The following is a 19,864-nucleotide window of genomic DNA, read 5'->3' as shown; positions in this document are numbered from 1 at the left end:
AAACCTTTCTACAAACTCCCTGGCTCTATTGTTAGCACAGGAGAAATCCCTGCCTTGCAGGGGCATCACATTTTATTTGCTTTCTTTTCCATAGTGATTTCTGAATAGTAGGAAACTCTGGGTAGACAAACACATCAATGGAAACTCCGGTACTCATTCAGTTATTCAGATGACCAGTCTGTCTCAGATGAAGATGAAAATCATTGACACGAGCATCGTATTAAGCCATCCTCCCAAGTCATGCCGTAAGCTCTTTGCCTGTTGAAACACGTAGCACCCTTATTTGTCCATGTGGCTGTTCAAAGATCCATGTACAGAAGCTCGCAGGCATGCCCTCCTGCGAGAAATCCCAGGAACCTGTGTTCCTGCTCACATCCTCTTCTCACCCAGTTACCAGTGCACACTGCAGTTGGGATATTTTGGGAGAAAGCTGTACTATTTTAAGATATGTCTGACTAATCAGAACCCTTCCTGGGATTGCTGCATTTTAGAGAGAACTCATAAATTGAAAATCTACCGGTTCAGCACGTAGGGAGAAAACTTCTGATGTTGCCATCCTGTCCCTGACTGTTCACTATAGAGACCTTAACACAGACTTCATTTCTCTATTGTCTTTTAAATTCTCCAGTTAAGTTTTGACTGATGTGTTCTGTTACAGAATTATACACACGTGTCTTAGCCATACAGAATACCTGCATTTTCTCCTACAGTAACCTTAGAGGCAATTCCCCGTAGCCAGCCCCAGATAACCATCGCTCTGTGTTCAGTGGTCACCGTTTGGCCTTTCCCAGTTCATAGAATTAGATTCATTTTGCTTTCGTTTGGCTTCACTTAGAATGGTTTTCTGTGATGCATTAGTGCTGTTCTTTGAATGCATGACACACCATCTGTAAGGCTTTCGTACATTCGCAGGGAATCCAATCAGCACTTGGAAATTCACCTGCCCCTGCCACCATAACCATAACCTGGAGAAAAATATCTTGTCTTCATATCTGAGTTCGCTTTGCTGTTGTTTATATTCAACCACGAAAACATCTCAACTAAAAGTAAATAAGCCCACTCTTCTCATGCGATATTTGGTCTACATACAAGTATGACAGAAGAGAAAATAGTAAGGTAAAAGAAATCTGAAGAATGCTGGTGTTTGTTGTCATATAAACAAACAGACTGGAGGTGAGTCATTATTCACCCTAATCCCCTTGTGTTAACATTGCATAAACCAAAGCACATTTGTATGCCTGACTCTTATTAAAGTTTTATAAGCACTTCTTATTGGCATGACTTCTCTGCATTCTAAACAGCAGCAAACGCCAACAACAAAAAGACACATGCCTGAATGTGCTCAGACTGAACTGGGTCACCTTTGAACTCAATAGATTGAGGTTCCAACATCCAGGACCTCAAAATGTGGCTACATTTGCAGACACAGCACTGGAAGAAGTAATCGCATTAAAATCAGGCCGTCTGAGCTGAGCCTCATTTACTCTGACTGAGACCTACAGAGGAGGAGGAGATTCGCGCATATGAGATATGAGTACCTACCAGAGGACCACGTGACGTCACGGGAGGGTGGCTGCAAGGCAAGGCGAAGTCTCGCGAGCTCACTCCTTGGTTTTAGCTTCGCAGACTCCAGAACGGTGAGCAGACAAAGCTCTTTATGTTCTAGCACAGAGGCTCTGGCATTTTGTTGTGGGAACTTGAAGAAGCTGTCACAGGTTTGTTCCTTGATATCCCTGGAGAAAAAAAAAAAAAAAAAAAAAAAAAACACCATGAACACAACCTCACAACCTCAGGCACAAACAAAAATAGCTGTATGGCTTTTCCCGGAAGGATGTGGATGAATATCTTCTATTCCCTCCCAAACAAGGTATCAATGAGAGATCAATGAAAGCTGCCTATGTGTAGCTTTGTGAACCAGAGTTTGTTGAGGGTACTTACAGGTCTGTGAACTCCTCTCAGTCAGACACGTCCCATAAAAACCCACCCAGCCTAACTCAGAGAATCCCAATTTCTGAAACAACCTAGACAACTCGAAAACAGATCCACTGAAATCCTCCCTTTCCCCACAATTGTTGACGCTTGTATAAAACACTGAGGAGGCACCTTATGAAGCTGGTCCCTTTCGAAGCATCTCAGCCCCCCTAAGTTTGATTAGATTGCTGACTCTCACAAGGACCCCTTTTTCCCCCAGAGAGAATGCCTACTTAACGGAGGGAAGAACTATGTAACAGCAGTGCAAACCGGTGAATAATGGGATGACATTTTAGGGTGCTGTAAGTGAAGCCCAAAACTATGTACCCACCAAAAATCAAGAGTAGAATAAATATTTTAAGATAAGCATAATCTTGACTAAATTTATTCCTAGCAAAGCTAAGATGCTAAGGGATATCCTCTAGGTAAAGAAACTGGGTTACTTTATAAGTGAGTAAAACAAAAAAATTGGTAAATTTGTAAATATAAGAGACCATTTTCTGTTGTTTCTTAAGAAAACATCACTAAAAGGAAAAATATTAAGAATGCATTTTTTACTTTCTAAAGTACTTGAATGTAGATACATATTGTAGTAGAAGAAAGGTGAAGGGAGCCAAAGATTAAAATACTAAAATTATATAAATAAGGGATTTTGTAATTTTGTGAAATACAATAATATTAACTCTAAGTGAACTGTATTAAGTATGAATATTTCCACCCAAAAGCAACCACTATAAATAATGTAAATAGCTTTTAATTCAGTAGAATTGACTATTGTGATTAATGTGTGTGTTGCGGGGTGTTTCACAAAATTCATAAAAAATAAGGTAAGAGGAAGAAATGAGGCAACCAAAAACATAAGAAAATTAAAGAAACAATTGCAGTGTGGGCATAAGCATAGCTATATAACTATCAGTTGTGTTTACTGTAAATGAGCTAAGCGCTCCAATTAAAAGTGACTGTGCTAGGCTGCGGAGTAGGGAAAGAGGAGAAAGGACCAGTTATTTGCTGACTGCAAGAAACACACAATATAATATGAAGACGCGGGTTAAGATTTTTTTGTAACAAATGACAGGAATAATGCATCGTGTGAGCACTACATTTAGATGGTTTGTGTAGAACTGAAGTCAGAAGTGACTAAGGCAAGCCAAAAAATGTAATCTGTAATTGATCTTTACGTCACTAATGCTGGGACAACCATCCTCTCCGTCTCTGATATGATGCTGTTGTGTCTTTTATGTGTGTGGTATTAGAAAATTACATAAACATAGGGGACTCATCATTTTCTTAATTATTAACATTTGAAAAGTTTACAACAGAAACATTAAGTCAATATTAAAGCTCAACGTGTAGCTCTAAAGAGAAACGATATTATCTTATAGCCATCACAAGAGAAGAAAATATGCATACCAAGGTGCAGGCATTATAACAGAGAATATTGCCTAATGATTTAATACTGATGACACCAAAATTTTAAAATAATTCTTTCTTGTTTTCACCTTTGATATTTGGCAATGGCTAAAATTACGTGAATTACAAACTGGTGAGCCATACATTGTATCAATAATAAAATGCATAGGAACTAACCCTTTTTGAACCATTTATATTCAAGTAATATGAATTTTTCTCTTGTGAACTTTCTGCCTTTTACAAGACAATTTTGGCTTCCAAGTCATTCTCAATTTTAACTCTATTTTTTGGTATTTTCCTCTCCTTCAAAAACTGTAACATAAGTTATTTAAATGACTGCCATAATCAGAATTTATTTTGGCAAGAATGCCATTGGCATGAAAAAGGAACTGTGGTTCAGTAAAGTATGGGGAGCCCTTCATGTGCTCCACAACACTGGGCGTGAGCTTTCAGCCTCTCCATCAAATGGTAATTAGTTTGGAAGCAGCAAGATGAACTTTATGTCATCACACACTAAAAAGCGACAGGACAAAAGACTTCCTAATATATGAGAAATGTTCACATAAATTTCTTCTTCAAGGGTACTGGATTCTCAGTGTGAATATACTGGTAAGTGCTTGGCACCAATGCGTAGGAGTGATCCAATACAAATTCAGGAGCAGCTTGACAAGAAAAATTATCCGCTCACCATTTGGATGCCAATTTTTTTTCTAAGAAGGATCACATATTTTAATCTCTGTGTGTGTACGAACTAGAAGCATAGGTAGGGCATTGGGAATGAAGGAGAGAGGAGTGAAGTTTTGGAAATATTTAAAGCCCATGGGTAATCCGATATGGAACCGCATTTGGAATGGAAGCTCACGCTTGCTTTTTAATATACATGTGTCTGACGCTGTTGGGATTCACAAGACTTAAACAGAATTACAAATCCATATTCCCAGGGCAAATAAGTCTTGAGTAGCTGGAAATGTGCTCATCTTTCCTTTCCCTCTGCTCCCCATTCTCTTCAAGGGGTTAAGACGCCCCTCAGGCTCCTCTGAAGGCTCGGGGCCCAACTCTCCTCTGTGGGAGGGTTCACTGTATGGATGGGAAGCTTGTGTCTCTGGGTAAGACTTACTGACTTTGGTGTGAAGGTTCCTAGGAATAAGCCCACATACACTAGAAACAAGCATCAACACACGGAGTGGACCATAAGGGAACATGGGCATTTCTCTATGATTCTGGAACAGACTCCCCACCCAAAAAGTACTAGCAATTGAAAGAAATAAAATTTGTAAGTCCTTTATAATTCTGTTCCCATAACTGAGGATCCCAGGTAAATAGCACCAATTTAAGGAACCTGGGAATTTAAGGAACCACACAGAACACGTGATCCACCCAACTGGATAAGTTACAGCTGTACCATGCTTCCTACTGGAAGTATTTAACACACAAAGATAAATGCTCCATGAATTCATGCTTCAGTTCAAAGTGATGATCGTCCTCAAATTTTCAAAAGGGATTCCTTTAGAATTGAACAGTATTCTCGAAGCATATTTGCAAGTGTTTATTTACAAACAATAGACCTTATTTTGAATAAAGAGAATCTCAAAATTAGAAGTATCAGTTCAAGTGGCTGGAGAACCATGAAGAGAGATGGCAGCAGACAGGAGCAGAGTCAGGGCAGAGCAATCACATGTGGGAAGCATGGATCCAGCCCATGTGTCATCAGGAAAGGTCTACCAGTGGATGTCAGGAAGGACAGACAGGCATTATACAGTGTGGGTGAACTGCTGTAGGCCACCTGGAAAATAAGTGCAGGTGGAAAAAAAAAAACCAATGGTGGAAGCAGAAATGGGGGATGACAAAGAAGGAAGAGGCTTAGAGGGTAAGAGAAGAAATGATCATGGGGCGGAGAGGAACAAAATAACACATTGTCTTTCCAACGCAGAATCTAAGCTTATATACATAAGTACATATATGCATATATATTTACATATACATGCAAATACAGATATGAATACACATACACACATGAAGGCATGAGGAAAAGCAGGTAGGGAGAGAAAGAGATAAGGAAGATGGGTAGGTGGAGGGAGAAACTACAACCAAATAAAAAGGTATAAATTCATGAAATGTCATAATAAAATCTGTTATTTTTTTATGCTAACTAAAAGAATTAATAAGATTAGTAGGCTCAAAAAATGTTAAAGGTAGAGTCTGGAGATAATGGAGGAAACATAGAATTTAATGTTTTTAGCTCATTGAAAGCCTCCCAAACCCAAAGCAGTGCCTACAAAGTAGAAGACACATGCAGAATTATTACACAGGAGTCTGAGTAATAAATGAAGAGCAAAAAAATCAGTCTTCGGTGTCAAACACCAGTAAACTTTATGAAGTGAAAGGGAACACAGCTCCCACACTTGACAACAGGCTAGTTTTCAGCCAGCATCCTCTGAGTCAATGTGGGGGAGACCTGATTTGTTTTTAAGTGGGTGAGGGGAGCCACTTCGCAACAGAAATGGCCATTAATCACTGTAAGCTAATCAAACTCATAAGGCAATTAAATGGAAAAACAATAAGAGGTTGTTCTTCAACTATCAAGTTGGCAGCGGTTAAAAGATGAATAATAACCGGTGTTGGCCAGAAACAAGGCCCAGCGTGTGCTACTCACAGAAGAACAAAATGGTCTAAATTTTTGGAAAGAGAAATTGTCTATTTAAAAAAAAAAGAAAAAGCTTAATAGCCACATTCTGTCACTAACAATGTTTTATCTAAGAATTTATCCAAATGGGAAACTTACACTCACTTGAACATTGTCTCAAGCTGGGGCGGGCCACAGTTCAGCGACCTGGGGCCGGAGCTTTGTCAAGTAGGGTTAACAAGTATTTTGTTCCCACAGATCTACAGATTAGTGGTGACCAGGAGTCTAGCTGATGATGTGTGAGACCGAGAATACAACTGGAGAGTCTGAATCTGGCCTTGCTGCAGCTGAACGGGGTGGACTTCCTGGACTCTCATCTAGGTCATCTGGAGGGCAGAGTTCCTTGAAGGGAGCATTTTCCCAGAGCGCAGGAAGGGACATCTTCACCTTCTTCCTGTCCCACAATTCCAGAGGTGAACCAAGTCAAGAGCCTGACTCTATGGTGTTGTTCTCCTCTGGCCAACTACAGCTGCTTCAAGTGGACTTGCTCTCACCTGGTTTGGTGGTTTGATGGCTCTCACCATTTCCTCGTGTTCTCTCCTCAGCCAAGAAGTCAGAAAAACGCCACACTGCCTGTGGTCTCTGAGTGACTCACTGTGGCCCCTGGGTAAGGGACCACGTGAGGGTTAGGAGGTGGGGAGGCACTTACCTTCCATGTCTGTAACCAGCCCTGAATCAGAGATTAAAGCCTCACCATTTCCTCTGAGTTCAAGTCTATTTCCTGCTGTGGCCCTTGTAAATTTGTAAAGACCAGTTTTGAAACTGATGATACTCTTCACTTTCTTACCTGAAGTTTCTTTTCAATAGGGCAACAGATTATAGGCTAAGCAAAACAGAATCTGTGGCAATGTAATGAACAGATTGAACTATGTCTCATTTTAGAAATCCCCCCAAAGAATAGTTATTGTGATTATGATGTTATGAAAATAGTCCTAATTACTTTCTGCCTGAAAAAAAAACAACTTGAGGTTGTCATTATCAGAAAGCATTTAGAAAACACTTGTAGGGCACACTAATACCTTGTAAATTATAAAATGAAGGAATGCAGAGAGTAGAGGAAGCCCTTGACGGTCTCTTCGCCTGGGGATGTCAGGATCTGCTGCCAAGACATTTGGTGCTTTGTGCGAAGGTGAGTCATGCTGAGTCACTCTGTCCCTGTCCTGCTGCTAACGTGAGAAGACCCTTTCCTCAGCTTTCCCTCCTGTAGCTCACCTTCCTTGTCTCCAGCTAAGCCTTCCCAGCTTTTATGACCAGCAAGGATAGCTGCGGACAGCAGCCACCAGGCCAGTTGCTAACACTGACAAATGGATATAAATATTTGAAGGGCTTGGGCTGTAGCTCATTTGGTAGGATGCATGCCTAGCATACAAGAAGCCATGGGTTTAATCCCCAGTATTGCTAAACAGATTTGACAAATACACTCTTAGAGAAGACCCTTGCTTACCAGGCTATAGTGATCCTAAACAATTCAATTTGAGACCTCAAGAACTGCAATCCTTGAAGAGCAGGTCTTGAATAAGGCATATCATAGTGCTATGCCAAAAAAGTGAGAAGAGCCCATTAACTGGTCTTAAAAATCTTCCCACCATATTTTCAGACCAACAGCAGCATCTCATCTGAATCTAAAACAACCTGGCAGTGGTTTCCCTGTGGGTAAAGAGTACAGGTCACCGTCGTGAGTTCAGGGAACTGAAAATGTAAGCACCTCATCTTCACATCATGAGCAGTGACCTAGACCTTTTGCTATAATCAATTAGATGTGAGCCAGAACTGTGGGACTCAGACAAAATGAAATTAGAGTCTTATTTCCACAGCCTCCGTCGCAAGTGCAGAGCAATTCTCCACAAGGTGTCTCGTTTCTGCTTTGACACAGTAGCTGTAAATGAACGGGATGAACCAAGGCTTACACACATGAGCCACGCAGGGGCCTAACATTACCCTGCAAGGTCATTCAGGAGGCTTCACACTGAAACAGATAATGGAACCAGGCCATTCACCTCAGCCTCAGAGTTACAGGACAGGGAATGGTTGAAGTCACTGTGAACGCTCTACATTGCAAAACCTCCCAAGAGTCCCTTGTCTCTGTCTGTCTATACAGGAACATAAATAATGGCAACCAGAATTAAGTTAGTTGGTGTTCTATTCATGGACAGAGTCTCTGCATCCTGAGGCTGGGGTTTCATAATAGAAAACATGGCAGTAATAATAGCTTCTGTCACACAAAGAAGAAAATAGTAGAAGTCATAAAAAAGAGAATCCCAGGGTATGAGAGACACTCTTTATCCAAGTACTCAAGCCTCAATAACCTTGATTCCTATCTCCTTGGATATCAAGCCGTGGTCCAATGGCAGGACCTCATTCTGAAACTTCCCTCCTGTTCCAAGGGCCATAAATCTATGACCTTCTCAGACCCCTCTTTCTGCTGAGAAACTGACCAAGCGCTTTATTAAGTTGAACTAGCCAGAGGTTTTTCTGAGCTTCATTTGACACGAGTTCACTGCTTCTGCCAATGCAAGGAGCAGACAAAGGCCCTGGATTGTGCTGAATGTCAAGATCTGGCTCTGCAGATTTCTGAGCCACCTCATCATCAGAAACGCCACTCAGGAGTGATCCTTCCTGATGGAGGTTGTGTCCTTCACCCCCACTGAAGTAACAGCCTGCGCTGCCTTCTAGTGCAGTAAACAAAACTCTGAACAGCAGTTATTCACTCAAAGGAAGCTGTAATAATCCTTAATTTTGCTCTCCCACCTGGGGGCTAAGTGGCTCCAGAGGTCACTCATTCAGTGACAGGCAGGACGCATCTGGGACATGAGTCACAGCCCCTTACTGCTGTGGCTGGGGGGATAAAGATCAAGTAACTGGAGCCTGAGTAGCTGTGGCTCCTCCAGTGTCCCTCAGACTCAAGCCATGTGTTCCATCCATGTGAGAACTGCAGAAGCACCAGGCTTTGTGCTGAGTTGTATCCCACTACATGGTAGTAAAACTTGGTCTTCTCTTAACGAATCTGGCTCCAGAAGCTCAGAGTGCCACTTCCACACATCTGCTCCTGCGAACTCATGTGCTTTCTTCCACAGCCCCAAATCAAACCGCGTGTTCATTCACGGTGTCTCGGCTACCACCTCAAGGCAGCAGGAGTTACAGAAACATCACCCACCAGCCTGTTTTTAAAGCATTGCCAAGGCAGTGTGCACAATTACTACTGCCTTTGGGAAAACCCTAGAGAAATAAAACAAACTACAGGATCTTTACATGGAAAACACTATGACTCAAATACCAGGATGGGTCAATAGCCAGGCCCCAGTAGAGTTCCTCTAAAAGGCACTAGTGCCAACTGAAGTCACAGAGCCAGGACAACAGAAGTACCAAGTGAGACATAGTCCTGGATGGGCTGGTCTTGGCACTATGGAAATAGCCACACAGAGAGAAATGTTTGTTGCTGCAACACTCTTGTAGAAATCGTGCCATAAACCATGTATTGTTTTCTTCAAGTATTTGTACATGGTACAGCATGGGAGCTCACTATGTAAACCTTGAACTCGAATACCTCAACCTGCCTCTGCCTCCTGGGTACTAGGATTAAAGGCATAAGCCACCATATCCAGCAAGATCTAGCTTTTCAATGCCCCCATGCAGTTGTGCATAACTCAGTTCAAATGGTTCCCATCTGCTCATCAAACCCTTTTGTTGCCGTTATAAAAGTTCAAATTAAAGGAGCCCAGTTGGGTATTACAATTAGACATTAGTATAACTTCCCACGACCACCCCGTGAAGCAAATGAGATGAACAGGGGCCATTGGCCACAGCGGTAGAGAGATGGTGCAGGACACTCCACTTGGAGCTTGTTTTCTTCTTGGCAAACCTGGCCTTTGGGCAAGGAACGGCCCGTGCATTGACCACTGACAAAATGCACTATGTCCAGACAGGACAAGCAGAATACAAGAAAAAAAGACTGCCAGATCTTGCCAAGACAGGGTAAGACGGTTTTGAAAAATGTCTTGCCTCTGAAAATGGTCTGTCGGTTACTCTAGGCCTTAGCCAAAGTTGGTTGCTCCAACGTTGCAAATAAGACTTTGGGTGATTGCCCAGGTAGCCTGTTGTCTCTGTTACATTTATTTGTTGCACATTTTTGGAAGTTGCTTGATTGTTCTTCCTGCGTACTCAAGTAATATTCTTTCCCTTCTCGGGTCTTTGATGGGGTTGAAGACTAGATAGGTGTAGTTACTTTCCTCTCATGACTTGGCCAAGTTATTTATTATACAAGACTTAAACTCATTAGGATAGGCTAATTATTGAAACATCTGTCACATGTTTCTTGCTTGATATATTTGATCTTATTGTATATGATTTTATATTAGGCTTAGAACTCTCTTATTTAAACAAAATGGGGAGGTGCTGTAGGAATTCCTACCGCCAGTAGCCTTTAAGTTACCCCCTTACTTGGGTGTGGCCTCTCATACTATTTATGTACCATCTCTTTTCTGGCTGCAGGATTAGGCTGCTGTTCTCCGTTTCAGTAGAGGACTGTGACTTGTGAGTCTACCCCTAAATAACTAACCCTTTATTATTCTCAATTCTGAGCTAGTTTGGGATTTCTTTTAAGCATCCTTCTTCATCGCAGAGCAGAGTCACTCTTGGGAGGTTTCTGTGCCCGAGGTCCAGATGACAAGGACTCAGTAGGGGCCAGTGCCAGCTAAGCAAAGGCAAGTGGATGTGGGAATGACGTGACCTCCATGTAATGAATTTCTTTCAGCTACTTACTCTTCACTATCATGCTCAAAAAGTTATGATACATATAAATAACCTCAAAATGGAGAAAGCCAAAATATAATTCACATCTTTCCTCCCATTTGTGCTTGGTTAGACATGAGCCAAACAATTGCTCTTCAGTATAAATCCATCAGAGGGACTTGATAATTACATATGCTTATTTCATATAAAATGATGACTAAATTAAAGTCTGAGAAACCCTGATGGTAAAATGCTGAGGCCGGGTGAATGGTGCTCTTCCTTGCAAGGTGATATTTCTTTTTTTTTATTTTCTATATTAAACAATTAACTCATCCAATACCCCCCCATTAGCTATAACTGTCTCATTTTAAAGACAGAAGAGTGAAATTATTCACATGACTTGACATCAACCTGGCCAGAGAAGGTCATTCTACAAGCAAAGACAGACGTGTAGTTGGTTTGGGTTTCGGATTGAAGCAAATCTTAACACAAAAGCATATCACTTGGAAATTGTTCCGATGCATTGAATGAAATGATCTAATCACACTTTTGTCATTATTATGAAGCGCTCACACTTGTCAGGTAATGGAACTAAATTCAAACAGAAATGCTCATATATTTAATGGCTAATTTGGAAGAATGAGATTTTAAAATTCAAAATTCATTTAACAAAGACCTACCGAGTAATTATGTTCATGAATATAGCATTCAAAGCTGAGAAACACCCAAGGGAATTTGAAATGTTGAAGACTTGAGACACACACTGGAAAGAGTGGTCTGCCTTCCTACCCCTACCCACTATTGGCTGGTTTCCACCCCAATCTTCCTACAAGCTTGTCCTTTCTAGTCCTCTTTTCTTCCCAAAAAAACTCAAGGAGAGTGTCTGTCTTTCCCCCATGCTGGTCTCTTATTTCTGCTTAGAGTTGAGGCTGGGCCCACAGGAGAGAATTTGCATCTGGCTCTGTAAGTCTGGTCAAGTTCCATGGCTAGGGAGGTCACGGGCTCTAAGCAGAAAGCAGTTGGTGGCACCAATGACAGATACATGTTAAGGGCATGAATCACTCGTTTCCAGTACATATACACTCATTTAGAAAGTTAACATACTTGGCCGCTTTTAATAATGTAAAACTATGATATTTGCTATTTCAAAGGAAAACTCTAAGAAATTCCAGAGATGATTTCAGGACGCTCAGTCAGAACTTTGGCTGCTTTGTTATAGATGAAGGTTCAGGTTTTAAAGCTAAGAAGGAGCGTGTTTCCTTTACCCTCTGAAGACACGCTCTAAGGGGAATGGGAAAGTCGGTATGATATATTTTGATTTGCATGCATATTTTAAATTATCCAATACTGAATTGAAATAATAAAAAAACCACTTCTGTGTTAGCAGTTATCCGCTGTGAGCAAGTCTCAGTCAGCCTAAGCAAAGCAAAACATGCAGAGTAACATGTGCAATACAAGCAGGATTGGCTTCACTTTCAATAAGCCATCTTCTTGGACCGGCTAGAAGGTTTCCAGCTGTGATTCTCCTGTCACCTGACAAGCCTCAGGCACACACAGGTCTTGGAAGGCCTCCGGAAGCAGCTGAACTTGTTTTGGCCATAGGGGATTGTGGCGTCCAGTTGCTGGGCAGACTTCTCCATGAGTCTCCACGAGCCGAAACACCTTTTTCTTCTCATTGCAGTGGGCCACAGGTACTCAGATCACGAAGCCACGGGGATCACTTATAAAGAGGCTTCTGAGTGTAATCCCAGGATTCTCCAACAGCTCACCATAATCCTGGGGCGTTTGCTTAGCTAAACCCAACAAGAGTTCTGCATTTGTTGGCCGAACTCCCAATCTCCCCCCCCCCCCCATACATTGACTCAGGTGAAGCGGTTAGAGCCACAGCACAGCCATTTCACAGGTCATTACTCCAAATCGGTTTGCTTTGTCGGTGAAAGGAGCGACCTTTCTAGAACACAGCTGTAAAGTAGTCATTGGACTCAGCTGTTTGCCCTCTCCTCTAACTGTGGCTGTACCCCTTAAAGCAGGAGAGGTGGTGGGGGACAGCGGAAGCATGGGACGAGAAACAGGTGCTAAAGGCAAATTTTGCCTGAGCAGAGCCAGGACACAGTATGTTTGCCAGGCATGTTCTAGAACCGGCAGGTCTAAGAGCTACAGACACAGGCGTGTGCCCTGGGAAATGGTAGTCCCAAGCAGCGCAGCTAAGACCAGAGAACTTTCCAGCAGCAGCCACCACTGTTGTTACATACCAGGAGGTGTGATTTAACGAGAGTCCTAGTGACTGAAGGAGGGTATGCAAACATACATGTTTGTGTGCGTGTGCACATCTCTACCAGGGAACCTACATGTATGTGCTTACATGTGGAGGCCAGCCACCAACACTGGATATCTTTCTCAATAGCTCTTCACCTTCCTTGTTTTTTTTTCTTTTCTTTTCTTTTTTTTTCTTTTTTTTGAGACAGGGTATAGTGATTTGTATTTTAAATTCATTTGTATTTTAATAAATAAAGCTTACCTGAAGTTCAGAGAGTAAAACAGCCACACTGGTCGTCCTTACAGACCAGGCAGTGGCGACACACACCTTTAATCCCAGTAGCCACACTAGTTTGCCACAGAAACCAGGCAGTAGTGGTGCACACCTTTAATCCCAGCACTCGAGAGGAATATAAATTGAGAGGAGATGGCTCTCACACATAGTCTCAATCTGAGATTACTGGAGGCAAGATCGCCATTTCGGATTGAGGTAGAGGTAAGAGCCAGTGGCTGGCTGTTTTGCATTTCTGACCTTCAGGTTAAACCCTAATTTCTATATCTGGGCTTTTATTAATCATGCTATAATGGTTTCTCAGTGAACCTGGATTTCAACAAATAGGCTAGGCTGGAAACCACCAAGTCACAGGGATCCTTCTGCCTCCATGTCCCCCAGAGCAGGGATACAGGCATGGACCACTGTAGCCAGGTTTTTTTGTTTTGTTCTGCCCCTTACCCCAGACAGGGTTTCTCTATAAGACAGTCCTGCCTGTCCTGGAACTTGCTCTGTAGACCAGGCTGGGCTCAAACTCACAGAGGTCTGCCTGCCTCTGCCTCCCGAGTGCTGGATTAAAGGCGTGCACCACCACCACCCGGCTGGCACCCAGGTTTTTATGTAGGTGCTGGGGATCTGAACTCAGGTCCTGGGGCTTGAGCAGCCGGGTTTTAGCAGCTGACCTCTCCCCAGCCCCTACGTGGTTCTTTCATAACTTCAAGTGCAGAGATCTTGGCCTTAATTAAAACAAGTATTTTACTTCTCTGAAGCAACATGCGTCTATTATTCCTTATTATTTATATTTTAATGAGGTGTCTTTCATAATATCTACATGCCCGCACCTCTCTGGAGCCAGCATTCCTACCTACACAATCCCCTCCCTGTTCTGAATGTTTTCAGAGAGGCCGAAAAGCTGTGGTGTGCTCATTTCCTCTTGAGTTTGGGTCACTCTTCGGAGTTCGTGGATATTTTTTAATGACTGCAATAAAGAAAGCCAAAGCCCTGAGATGCCGAAGAACATGTGCGGATCATGTCATGTTTTCATAGCTGCATGGGATCCCGTGTTTGTGTTTCTCTGCATCTGCATTCATGGTGCTCAGTTCGGTTTTCCTTTGAGGGTACCCCGCAGGGTGGAGGCCACAGAGAAGGAAATTTTGTTCCTAACACCCCCAAGTCTGCACAGGGCTAAGGAGAGGCCACAGTAAGACCCATCCAAAGGGTCCAAAGCCAGGAAACCTGTTTTCTCTTTTTCTTCCCACGGGTAACCAGACGTGTTTACCTCATCTTGGAAGAAATGGCTTTGACCTGCACTCTTAGCCCTTTCAAGGTCAGAAGTCTATTCAGTCCGTGGTAGCTGATGCAGCCCTGGGAGAAAGAGCAACAAAGAGACTCAGGAAGAACAGACTGTACAGCAAGACGGGTCTGAGATGAGATTCGAATCTCGGTGCACTGGGGACATTTCAAAGGCAAGTGGATACTAAGTCACCACAAATCACCAAACTCTGATGGGTGCACAGTCGGGAAATCTGCTCTAAATCATCCCCAATCCTCTCACGCGATGCACACAGGGACTCCCTACAGCCTTTTTTTCTAAGAGCACGCTTTTGTGAACACTTTCGAGTCTGAGATAGGGTGATCTAATTATTCCTGTGAAGTGGAAACAATATTCCATGTATCACAGAGTTCTCAAAATAAGGTAATCTAGATGACTGTATTTTTAGCCCTGTTTACATTTCAACCCACTCCTTAATTTTCTTTTTTCTTCTCTTCCCTGGTACTTACTCCTTCTCATTCTTAAAATCAACAAAAATATAATTTGCTTGCAATAATAAAATATGATCAAGTTCTTGGTTTTGACTGTGTGCATTCGTGGCCAGGGCTTCCATAAACAAAATGCTACTGGCTGCATAGGGTTGATGTCCCCCAGTGATCCTCTCCGGGACTTGAATCCCGGAGTACTGTATTTTGATGCCTCATCACATGACATCTCTGTGCTCCTACTCTTCTAGAGGAATACATCCCACTGTCCCAGGCCCATGACAAGAGCCTCCCCCTTGACTTGATCTCAACTATGAGCACCCCAAAAAACACAGGAACTCCACAGCTGACTTGGCGGAGGACCATTCAGCCTTAACTCTACTTGTCGTGTGCTGCTTGAATGCTTCCCACCCAAGAGCTTGTTTAATGTCTCAGCACCTGTATATAGCTGGAAAGGAGGCCACGGCCAGACAGGGCACATCCCGAGATCCCGCAGCTAAGCAGTGATTGACAGGGCCAGACAGCGGTGGGGAGCCGGGGCTCTCAATTGCCAAGCTTTGCTGACCTTGTTTGTTGAATTCAGAGCATCAGCAAGTTTATAAATGGTGTGCTGGGATTGTGCTGAGGAGAACAGTTCTCCTGCTCCGGTGTCGACTCCAGAACACCTAGCCCTCCCCGCCTGCCGCCAGCTATTCCCCATCTGCCTCCTTCCCTCCCCAGTGACGTCACCCTGGTTATCAGAAATAGACCGTGGAGTCTGGCAGGGCATTTGCACAATGGAAAGTAGCAGAGGCCACAAGCCAGAACTTTTGTTTCCCTGAGAATCAGCTTTTTATCAGCCCACTGTCTCTATATTACAACTTGGACATGTCCCTTTGTAACAGGCTCATCAGAAATCTGATGAGTGAGTGGGCACTCCCTATAGAGAATTTCCAAGACCCAAATGTACCTACTTAACAAATTAGCTCTTCTTTTTTTTTCCTCTTTAGAAATTACGTTTTTCTTCTCTCAATTATCAAAATAGACGTGCATTACCACATGATAGAATGTGTGCCCATCAGGTTCTATTGATAATTATGGAGGAAAACCAAAATGAGTGTGTGTGAATGTGTGTGAGTACGTGTGCTTTGACTGTGTGTAGAAGTATATGTGCAAGAGTATTGTGTGCGTATGTGTGCATGTGCTACTGTGAGTGTATGTGTGTGTATGTGAGCATGAGTCTATGTGAGCGTATATACACATGTGCAGATTTAATTGCCTCTGCATGAACATGTTGAAGCCATAAATTGATGTTAAATGTCCTCCTCTATTGCTTTCCACCTTGGTTTTTGAGTCAGGGGCTCTCACTGAAGCTGGAGTTTTTCATTTTGACTAAGCTGACTTGACAGGTGGAGCCCCCAGAATCCACCTGTCTCTACCTCCCCAGTGCTGAGGTTATACATCTAACATTTATGTGGGTGCTGGGGATTTGAACTCAGGTCCTCATGCTTGCACAGTGACCATTTCATCCACTGAGCATCTCCCCAACAGTGAGAATTACTGATTTAAAACTTACGTTGCTAACAGGTTCCGTGAGTTTATTCTTTCAGCCTTTAGATGCATTGATTTCTCTGCCACCTTAGTCACTGGGGAGAGAACTGACATCTGCCACACAGGAGCATATCCAAGGAAGTATTTAAAGACAAGACCCCAAAGGGCACCCTTAACGGGCTTCAGTTTTTATGATTTCTTAGCTCTAAAGTCCTTATTTTATCATCACGTAAACCCTTGCCCTTGCCCACCTCATGACTTCCTCTGTCTCCCGTGGGAGATAGTTCACCTCAGAATGGACTGTACCACAGTCCTGCCTCGCTGAAGCTACTGATTCCCAGCAAACAGCTCCATTTCTACACAGAGAGCCTGGCATCCTCCAGGCTTGGCTCTGTCCTGGTTTAGAGCCAGAATGACCCCCCAACTTATAGGAATAGTCCTCAGCAGGTGGCCTATTTGGAAACAGTGGTGGTAGGAACTTTAGAGACGGGGCCCAGGGGGATGAAGTAGGACATTCCCTCTAATGGGGTACTTTGCCCATGAGCCCCACCCCCACTTCCCAATCTCCATCATTTGAGCAACCTGGCTCCACTTCTTTCTTCTTCCGTGGTTTCTACCTCATAAGATCCAGAACCAACGAAGCCCAGTGACCAAAGGCTGAAACTATGAGCCCAAACGCACCTTTCCTATAAGTGGTTTTCTTCAATGTGTTGTCATAGCAATTGAAAAGCTAACAAATGCAGTTCCCAGGTCCCACTAACGCTCATCATAGTCAGAAGTTCAGCCTCGGACAATGTCCTCCTTACAATGAAATTGTCTAGAAAGATAACTTTATCATGATAACTTTGCTTTTACAGGAATCATTCCTTTAGAAACCTATGGCCAGGCCCTTCCGTCTCGATGGAGGAGGGCAGGTAGATTGCAAACTTCAAGGTTCTACTCTCACTGACACAGCATTTAAGAACCTGTTCTGTGTCAGTCCCTGTGATCAGGACTCTCTCTCATCGTCTCTGTCGGACGGTGACACCTCAGGAAGGAAGAAACTGAATGTCGAGTGAGTTAACTGAGTTCCTCTGAGACATCTTCCTCATGGGCGTGAACATTAGGACTCCAAGCCAAAGTTATGTTTTGCCAAAGCCTAATTCCCACCCCACCTCCACAGCGCACTCTATGACTGTGGACTTGACAGTGGAATTCAAGAACTGGAAGTGGGATGGGGGGGGTCACAGAGCACGGGGTACTAGGTACCCTGGGAAATCAGTAGTTTTGAGGTTAAAATTCTCTGCAGATGCCATGAAACTAATCCTTTCCTCACACCTTGAAACAGACAGGGCTTCCTGCTTGGTCATAGCCCCACTGTGAGACTCCGAGCAGCCCTTCCTTGTACTCCTATGCGTGTTCATAAACAAGACCCACTTTCCCCCCAACCTGCCTCATGGGTGGCTCGGGTGAAGTCTATAATGTCTGCAAAACGCTTTGAGCACATCAAAGGGGGTGCTGTATAAATACTACACACGTTCCCATAGGAAGCATCTCCGGGCCGCTTTGATCCATAAATATTTCATTGACTCAACTCAACCAAAGCCATTTTAGGCTTGAGGCATCCTAAGGTAATTGACCACAGAGCAAGTTCAGAAATCAAAGCGTTCACGCATCCACATAGCAGCTCTGTTGTTAACATATCAGCTGTTAGTTTTTAAAAATAGTTTTGTATCTTTTTTTTTTTAACCTTATAAATGTTGGAGTAAGCATGTGGCTGCTACCATAGAAAATAATGTGCAGTGTGATACATTAAGGGGGAAAGGGGAAAATGTAATTTTTTGATGTTTTTTTTTTTTGCTTATTTGAAAATTTCATGCAATATGTTTTGATCATAATCTTTCTCCCTCCCTCCAAGATGCCCTACCGCCTTCCTACCCACTGAATTCTCTCTCTCTAAAACAAATGCTGTGTGTTGTGTGTTAACTGACTCCTCCTAAGGATCGGGCTTGCCCTGTGGTATGGTTGATGTACACAGTGTCCCTCCACTAAAAAAGCTGCCTTTCCCTCCTGCAGCAGTTATCAGTTGTAAACAGCTTCTTGGTTGGGGGTGGGGCTTTGTATCCACTTCCTTTTTCCAGGATTCTGGGGTTCTGTCCGGCTTGAGCGTCTACAGGTTTTGTCCATTCTGCCAAAGTCTCTATGGGTTCGTCTGTGAGCTCATGTGTGTCCCAGTCCTGTTCTAGTTGGAAGACACTGCTCTCTTGGAGTCATCACGATCTCTGGGTCTTAGAATCTTTCTGCCTCTTCTTCTGTAGATGCCTGAACCATAGAGGCACTCCATGAGGGGCCTTGCAACCCAAAACCTTTCATTGTCTGTACTTTATCCATTTGTGTGTCTCTGTGTTAATTACCATTTATTGCAAGAAGCTTCTCTGATGAGGGTTGGGCAACGCTCTAATATACAGGTGTAGCGACCTGTCCACTGGGAGTCAGGGAAACGTAGTTTTCAAGACATAAAAAGGCACTGAAATAAGCCTCTCCTCAATGATGATGCTTTTACTCTTAGACTTTTTTTTCCTGCTCGTGTGACTTCTGGGGTTTACCTTAATTACATTTCTAAGAAAGAAAGGATAAATGAATCTAGATATCATTTAGAAAAAGGAGAATTTGCATGTTCCATTTCCCAAAGAGTCAAACTTGTTGCTACTTTCCTTAAATCATTACTAGAATGTTTCAATTTGTCAGAAGATAAAGTACGTTCTGTGAAAGCCAAATTAATGTCATTTATTATAAATCCAGAAGAGTTCTCCAGATCAAATTCAGAAAGATCTCTGGGGTAATAGGTAGTATTTTTTAGATGAATGTTCTTCAACAAAACTATACTTTCCTTGAAGATATTTAAGTATGAATCTCACTTGTGAAAGTGACTCCATATTAGCAAAAATTTCAGGATTTTGAGATAAGGATATAATAACAAGACAGAAATGATCTAGAAATGAAATCTTCTGCAATCCCTGGGAACAAGAGTGCCACTAAAAGCTATGGTCTGTCTTCTTGTTTAATCCTACAATCATTTTTCTGGCTTCTATGCTGACTCAAAAAAAAAAAAAAAAAAAAGCAAAACGAGGAAGAAGGAATCTGGAAACGAACTGTCTCCCCAAGGGTTCATCAGCGGGAGGCAGAGTTCCCTCAGCCTCGGCAGAAGTGGGCTGACACATAAAGAAATGTTAATTGTAATGACTAATTTAAAAAAAAAGAAAGGAAAAAACTCAAAT

Source organism: Arvicola amphibius, chromosome 4 (assembly GCF_903992535.2).
Source record: "Arvicola amphibius chromosome 4, mArvAmp1.2, whole genome shotgun sequence".
NCBI lineage: Eukaryota > Metazoa > Chordata > Mammalia > Rodentia > Cricetidae > Arvicola > Arvicola amphibius.
Note: the sequence above shows the minus strand (reverse complement) of the source record.